This window comes from Triturus cristatus, chromosome 5_1, assembly GCF_964204655.1.
Source record: "Triturus cristatus chromosome 5_1, aTriCri1.1, whole genome shotgun sequence".
In the NCBI taxonomy this organism is placed as follows: domain Eukaryota; kingdom Metazoa; phylum Chordata; class Amphibia; order Caudata; family Salamandridae; genus Triturus; species Triturus cristatus.
In genome coordinates, this window is record NC_140587.1 from 359,140,570 (window position 1) to 359,148,707 (window position 8,138).

Here is an 8,138-nt window from a genome sequence, read left to right on the forward strand (position 1 = left end):
AAGTAGTGACAGCTATATCAATGGGCTCGGATAGCACAGCGCATTGAGTGGGATTGATTAAGTATGTGCATCTGCAGGGTTCGAGTTCCTCCATCCCTCCATTTAAAAATAATAATTATAAAGACACAGATTCAAGAATGGTTTTTAGTTTACAATTGGCTGTACTTGGAGTTAAATACGAAAGGAGTGACAAGTGTTTCAACAGGCTCAGATATCATAGCGCACTGAGTACGATTGATTAGGCATATACATCCGCAGGGTTCGAGTCCCACCATCCCTTTTTCTTTTTTTTTTTCCATAACCTTCAATCTCCTTTGTGGCTTTTCTCATGTAGCAAACACGCTGAGACTTTACATCTCTGAACAGGTTTCTACTTTGGTTTTTATTTGGGTATTATTTATGTTTTTGACTTGGCGCGCATCTGTCATTTAAGGTAGTGCTCACAGAATTCATTTTTGTAAACAATGCAGCATGGATGCCGTGGTCGGCATTCTAGTGTTAAGCGTTCTTGCTTTTTTGAAACACAGCTGGTTTAACTTTGATGATCAGCGTGGCTATTTAAACTCGGGTCTGTTTGGCATGGTGTTTTCACTTGTAGATTTGATGTGACAGGAGTTTCCTCGATGGCCGCGTAAACAGGTGATGTTTATCACGGATGTGCTTGGGCTATGTATATTGCTCATTGGCTGCTTAAAAGGGTAATGTTTCACTATGGATGTGCTTGGGCTAAATGGAATTGTTTAATAGTTTAGCGCCTAAATATCTAGTTGGACGGATCTGTTTAGGCTGGCTTCTTTAAATGTTGAATTGCGCAGCGTTGTAACAGCCAGATGGATTACTAGACCGGTCTATGCATCCGTCACAAATGATTTTTCTTAAGCTCCACTGACTATCTTGGGTAGTGAGATTTGTTAGTGTATCGGGCCAGCTCGGATTGTTATTATTTATAAAGATACTCGTGGGTTATAGTGTTTTTTACTCCTTTGTAATTTTGCTCACATGCTTTATCTTTAGGCCTGCGACTGAGCGCGCAACACACCATACATCCTGGTTCTTGACTGGGACCGTGCCTACGGATTTTTATAAAATATCCTTTCTCAGGTATACTGTGTATTCAGACTTTTATATGAGCTAGTGCATGCTGGGTCTGTGTTTTTCGTGATTGGGACATGTTGGGCTACTGCTTTCTTTATTATGGAGGGATAAACAATGAGTGAGTACTATTCCGCTGTTTGTCACTTGCACTCATATAAAATTCTTATAAAAAGAAATTCTTTTTTTACACGAGTCTACGAGGGTGTCTGGTGCCCCACTTTGATCCCGTGCAGAGATTTGAGGGGACTTGTGCTTTGTCTTTCCCAGATCCCTTGATCAGAAATAAATTTAAGAAATCGCCAACCGATTTGGGCTAATACCCTGTGGAATCCTTTGTTTTCGGTTGTGTGGACCATTTACATGGTGGGTAAAATATTGTCTGTTCAATATATGGTCTAGATGTGGTATTTGGGATGATAAAAGAATGAGTGTTTTGTCGTTCTTGTGTTGTAATGAAGTAATCTGGATTTAGCCCACATGCTTATATTTCTTCCTCTAATCCTTCCTCTTCTTTCGGTCTTTTCTTCCCTCTACTTCAGCATCCAACTTCTTTTTCTTTGAGTTTCCTGTACATAAGGGGCATCAGATAAGCTCTTTTCTAGTTTGCCATTTCTTGATCATAGGTGGCCAAAATATGTATGTTCAAAATGTTAGTTCTTTGTTTTGTTACATGGAAGTAATTTAAAAAAAAATAAAAAGGTCTCTGTGTGGGGTTGGTTTGAAACCTATCAATGTATATATTTTAATGGACAAAAATGTTGACTCTTGCACCACTGATGTCTTCTTGACATATTGTACTTTTGCACTATGACTTTGGTCATGTATATCAAAGTAAATATTGGTCTAGGTAGATATTGGTGTATATTTATGTAAATAACTTTTAAATAGTTTTTTTGTAATTATGTTTGTATTGTTATTTGCAGCCCTGAAGAAGCCCGCAAGGGTGAAACGCGTTGGCTGTTGTGTATGAAATAATGAATAAAAGGATCTACAACACCATCTAGAGAAAGAATGTTGTGTTTACAATTATGCCTCTCTCATCTTTTGTTTTCTCATGTGCTGACAACTACACTCAGGTCTGGTGACACAAGATGTCGGAATGTACCATTTTGCATTCACATAGTCTGAATCTGTTTTAGGGGTACTCACTATGTGCATACTGAACATGTGTACAACTATAGCTCAAGCTGTCTCTGCATATGACTTGTGCTGTAAGCTGTTGTTTCAGGCCAGTCATTGTTGGCACTGTGTCAGTCAAAACGTAAGATGTTGGACACATCTCATAGGAGAATTGAATTGACAAGTGTCTCCTTTTATTTTATGTAGGAGGCAACCAAATGTGCATCGTCCATTCACATTGCTGGCGTACATGGAGGATGAGGACATCATATGTAAATTTTGTTTGGATCGACCTACCCTTCAAGACCTATGTGGTCAGTTGGAGCCCCATCTGAGGCCTCGCAGAACCTATCCGACTGCTTTGACACCAACATGTAAGGTGATGGCGGCCTTGCATTTCTTTGCAACTGGTTCGTTCCAGTACACAGTGGCCAGCGTAGGTGGGATGCTCAACCAATGTTCAGCATGGTGCTACGTGATGTCCTGTCCGCTATGATGACATACAAGGACTGGTACATCCATTTTCCCAGGAGACATGAATTGGCAGCTGTGAAAGGTGATTTTTATGACCTTGCCCACATCCCTAATGTTGTTGGTGCCATTGACTGCACACATAATGGCCTGGTTCCACCACAGGCACATCAGCATCGTACCACAGCTGATGGCAAATCTGCATCCGGAGCGTCCGTTGATTGTGGGTGAGTACGCAGAGTCAAGTAGTGTGCTGTATGTGTGACATGCTATCCTCAGCTACAGTTATATTACAAACTTGGTCTGTGTATCTCACACCTAGGTGACTCTGCATATCCCAACCAGCCTTGGTTGCTGAGGCCGCTGAGGAATCCCAGGACCCCGGTTGATGTCCGCTACAATGATGGCCATGAGAGGACGCATTGTGTGGTGGAGTGTACATTTGGTCTTCTGAAGTCTACAGTCCGGTGTCTGGACAAGAGGGGAGGTGCACTACTCTACTCTCCCCAAAAGGTGTGTCAGATCGTAGCTACATACTGCATGCTGCACAACCAGGCCTTGGGCAAAGAGATCCCCTGCTCCTTGATGATGATGAGCAGTAGAGGGCCCTCCCTGCAAGCCCACACATGTCCAGTGAGAAGGAAAGTGGAGAGGAGGAAGGTGTCGACCTGTGCCAACAGCTCATCAACCGCTACTTCCCTTTGTGACATTGTACAACAGTGCCATTGTCTGCTGTCTTTGGTAGTGAAAAGGCCTAGAGGAGCTTTTTAACTGCTGCCTGTTGTTGACTCTGGGCTGATGTTTGTGGCACAGTTTAGTCATGACCAGCCACATGATATCTATGTTGATATTGTTTCTCATTGTAATGTATGCTGGTTTGTGTACCTTGATGACTAGTTTTGTGTACTGTCTGTGATGCCATCACCTAACAAGTAAATGACGTTCTCTTGTGCCTTCAGCCTCTCAATGCCTCGTCACAATCAGAGCTTCTCGTACATTGGAATCTGAGTCAATATTGTACTTACTGTGATAAACATGGAGCTGACACAAAGAGTGTTTATTTACAGAGTGTTTGTGACAGACAAGTGATGTTACAAAAAAGGGTGCTAAGTGACTTTAATGAGTTGTCAGTGATGGTAAACGAGACAATAAAGTAGTCACCACATTGATGAGGTGACACAGTCCAACAGACACCTGCCATCAACATGGCAGTGAGGGTAAGGATAGTCAACAAAGTCAATGTCAAGGTGAACAGAGGTGCCATCATGGCTGGCTCTTTGACTTGCGTTTGGCTGGTGCTTTGCCATGTGATCCCCCCCCATGGTGTTTCTCTGATGGCCCCTTTTGCGTTTTCTGGGGGGGCCACTGCTGCGGGCTCAGTGGTGTCTGAGGAGTCATCCTGTTGCAGCTCACCCCTCTCTGTGGCCGCAGCTGAGGTGATGGGAGTATCATCCTGCAGACCACTGGAGGGGGGTTGAGCTGTCCTTTGGGCCTCATGACTGTCCCTCAGCAGCACACCCACAAGCTGGCCCATGAGGTCCACAATTTGGCCCATACGCGTGTCCATGGACCTCAGCAGCAGGCGGAGCTCACACACTTCTTCCAGAACCTGGCCCGTGTGTTCCTGGGTTTGTTCATATGCCCCAAGGACTCTAGCGATGTTGGGAAGGGCTTTGGTCCCAGGCTTCTCTTCATTTTGTCTCCCAGTTCCTGTATACATTTACAGATTTTAAATTGTGTGGGCATATGCAAAAAGCCCAAGACTGTGAGCATCAAGTCGCCAATTGAAAAGCGCTGCCGTCAGGTCTATGAAAATCAACGCAATCTTTTACACAGAACGGGTCACTCTCCCGGTGTTTAAGAAGGGTAAGCATCAATAGAGTATGACAGCATTACTAATTGAGAAAAATATCGAAAAAAATGAATTTGCACTCTTTTTATGTGTTTGTTCCTGCCTTTAGAAAAGGAATACTGGCCATAATTTTTAAAGAAACTATACCCCATGACTACTCCAAATACTGAAATCGTATGGTGGTTCTAACGGACATAAAACCACGGATAAATTTAGATCCAAAAGGTACGAATTTATTAAATATTAAAAGATAAGCTGTGCTATAACTAGGAGAATACGACATAATGAGGTATCCTATGCTTTATTACTAATAGGCTACCATACTGTGGCCTCTGGGTGGACATAAATCCCCGTATTTGATGACATCAGAACATCAATACCAACATCAGTACGAATAAGGTAATACAAATTTATATATATATATAGAGATTTTTACTAAAAATAGAGCAATGTTAAGAGAACTGACTTAGCAATTCAGTCGTGTGGTCGAAGCATAGAGCAAAGTTAAGAGATCAAACTCAGCAACCCAATGATGTGGTTTAACTAGAGCAAATGGAAAGACATGACTAAATATGTACAACCAATTGGTAGACAACAGAATACTATCAATAGAGTACCTATAATAAGAAATGAACTTTAATAGTAATTTCTTATTTAATGATGTTATAACGGAACTGTGATGCAAATCAAAAATCACAAAGACCTTTTGAATGGGATAAAGGGGACCAAGTGTCAAATAAATGATATGTCAGTCAGAAAATGTAATGTGATTAAAATAGTTAATACTGTTGAATAGCCTGTACGAAAAAATGTCCGAATTTTTGGGGGAATTGGGAGATTATGTATTTTAATTAAGAGCGAGTCACTAGTGACAATTGGACTGTGAAAATAAGCAATTACTCATCAAATATGTTATCCTAAATTAAGTATTCTTTCACCATGCAGATTATTATATAAACATTTTTTGTTAGTCCTAAAAAGGTGCCACCATCAAGAAATCACCAAAACGCTGCGTCGACAAATGTTTTTTAATAGACTCATGTGAATTGTTTTTTTAGATTGTAACTTTAAATAAGGAGGATTGCTATGGTATCCACTAAAGCTAGAAATGGCTTAAAATGTTATGTTTTTAATATTGTTTATGGTGAATAAATTATTGAGATATTTATAGTATTTTCTGTCATTGTCCAATCGGTTCTCACTTATAGACCAGGCTATAATACAGTTTAAGAATAAATAGAACCCTGACATAGACACTTGGTCCAGAGTGAGAGCTTTACCCCATACCTTTGCTCTGCATTGGGGTAACTCCCTTCACTGGTCATCTAACGACTTCCAGCACACCAACTTTATGTGAGGTGTCTTTTTGGTTTGCTCTGCATGGAAGACTTTAAATCTGAGCAAAGAACTAGCCATTGTAATCGTATGCATACCTTTATCATATCATGTACTTTACTGTCTTTTACCAACTGACAATGCATGTTTTGTGTTCATCTGGGCCTTCATGCTCTACCACCATCAAACTTACACATAGCATTCATTGCTGTGCATGATGGTGCCCTGAATTTCTTTAACATGTGACTTTGTGGTTCAAACTTTAATTTCTGTCACAGTTACATACGCTTAGATGTCTGCACACTGGAAGTGGCTATTGGATCTTTGCCACGTTGGGTGACATGTGAGGGCTGGCGTGGTCATATGGCTCCATGCTTTTTGAGAGGAATGTCAGAGTGCATGCACTGTCTACCTACCTGTTCTGTGACACAGTTGAGGGGAATTGCTGCCACATGGTTCTGGGTGTGGGGGATGTACCATCCTGCTGAGATGTGGGACAAGGTGGCCTGGTGGGAGTTGTAGTGCAGGCTTCCCACCCACAAACACCCCTCCCTGTTAAAATGGCTACCTACCTGTTAGGTGAAGGTGAACAATGCAATGTCTGCCACATGGTTGTGGGTGTGGGGTGGAGTACTCCATCCTGCTCATCTGTGGGACAAGTGTGCATGGCGGGAGTTGTAGTGCAGGCTCCCCACCCACAGATACCCCTCCCTGTTAGGATAGCTGCCTTCCTGTGAAGTGGAACAGAGGAAGGGAATAGGCTACACATGGCTCTTGGATGGAGAAGTGTTCCATCCTGTTCAGGGGTGGGACAGGAGAGCATAAGATGGCTACCTACCTGTGAGTTTGAAGGGTGCAATGCAAAGGCTGAAACATGGTTGTGGGTGTGGAGTGGAGTGTTCCATCCTGCTGAGCAGTGGGACAAATGGGCCTGGTGGGAGTCGTAGTGCTGTCTTCCCACCCACAAACACCCCTCCCTTTTAAGATGGCTATCTACCGGTTAGGTGAAGGTGAACAATGCAATTTCTGCCACATGGTTGTGGATGAGGGGTGGAGTGCTCCATCCTGCTGATCTGTGGGACAATTGGGCCTGGTGGGAGTTGTAGTACAGGCTTCCTACCCACACACACTCCTCCCTATTAAGATGGCTACCTACTTGTTAGGTCAAGGTGAGCAATGCAATGTCTGCCACATGCTTCTGACTTGGGGGAGTGTTCCATCCTGCTGAGCTTTGGGACAAGTGGGCATGTGGGAGTCGTAGTGCAGTCTTCCCACCCACCAACACCGCTCCCCGTTAAGATGGCTACCTACCTGTAAGTTTGTGGAGAGCAATGCAATGTCTGCCACATGCTTCTGGCTGGGGGTGAGTGCCCCATCCTGCTGAGCTTTGGAACAAGGGGGCCAGGTGGGAGTCGTAGTGCAGGCTTCCCACCCTAAAATACCCCTCCCTATTAAGAATTCTACCTACCTGTAAGTATGTGGAGAGTAATGGAATGGCTTGACACATGGTTGTGGGCATGGGGTGGAGTGTTACATCCTACTCAGCTTTGGGACTAGGGTGCCTGATGGGAGTTGTAGTGCTGGCTACCTGTACATATTGCCCCATGGAAATATTGCTACCTACCTTTGGGGTGAATCAGGGGGAAGAAATGTTGGGTCTGTGAGACATGTGTTTGTGGAGAGTGTGGTGCACATGAGTGCATTTGGGTCTAGGAGGTGTCGCTTTGTAGTTGTGCAAGACAGTACATAGCGGTGTAATGATAGCCATTTGTTGGTACTTACCAGCCTCCACTCCCCCAGGTATTCCTGTGAGACTCTCTGGATACAGTATGGCAAACACATTCTCCTCCCATACAGTGAAAGTTCGTAGTGAAATGGGAGGGCCACCGCCAGTCATCTGAGCCAGCTTACGGGTATTGTTGTTACTCTCTTTCACCTTGGTCTAGAGGTCATTCCACCTCCTTCTGGGTACACGGGATGGTCCCTACTGCATTGACCTTGTTGACTATCCTTGCCCACATTTGATTTTTGGTGGTAATGGTGTCTGTTGGACCAGGTTTCCAAGCAAATGTGGTTCTACTCTGATTACCTCATCTACCATCACTGACAACTAATTGTCAGTGAATTTGGAAATTTTCTTCTGTGACATGGTGTGTGATGTGCAAATGGGTTAAAGGTGCAGGTGTGAAGGTGGTGTGTGTGTGTGGTTGTGATGGTGTGATGTGTGCAGATTTGCCTCTCTTTTGTGCTGTGGGGTTGGGCCCTT

General features: G+C 43.5%; 1 long non-coding RNA gene across 1 annotated transcript; it reads left to right on the top strand.

The window, feature by feature from the left end:
* Positions 1 to 599: 599 nt before the first annotated feature.
* Positions 600 to 3,850, top strand: LOC146830886 (uncharacterized). Its single transcript, XR_014961204.1, has 5 exons — positions 600 to 639; positions 1,015 to 1,101; positions 1,363 to 1,458; positions 2,422 to 2,912; positions 3,008 to 3,850. It is a non-coding gene; the product is annotated as an uncharacterized LOC146830886 (long non-coding RNA).
* Positions 3,851 to 8,138: the final 4,288 nt, after the last annotated feature.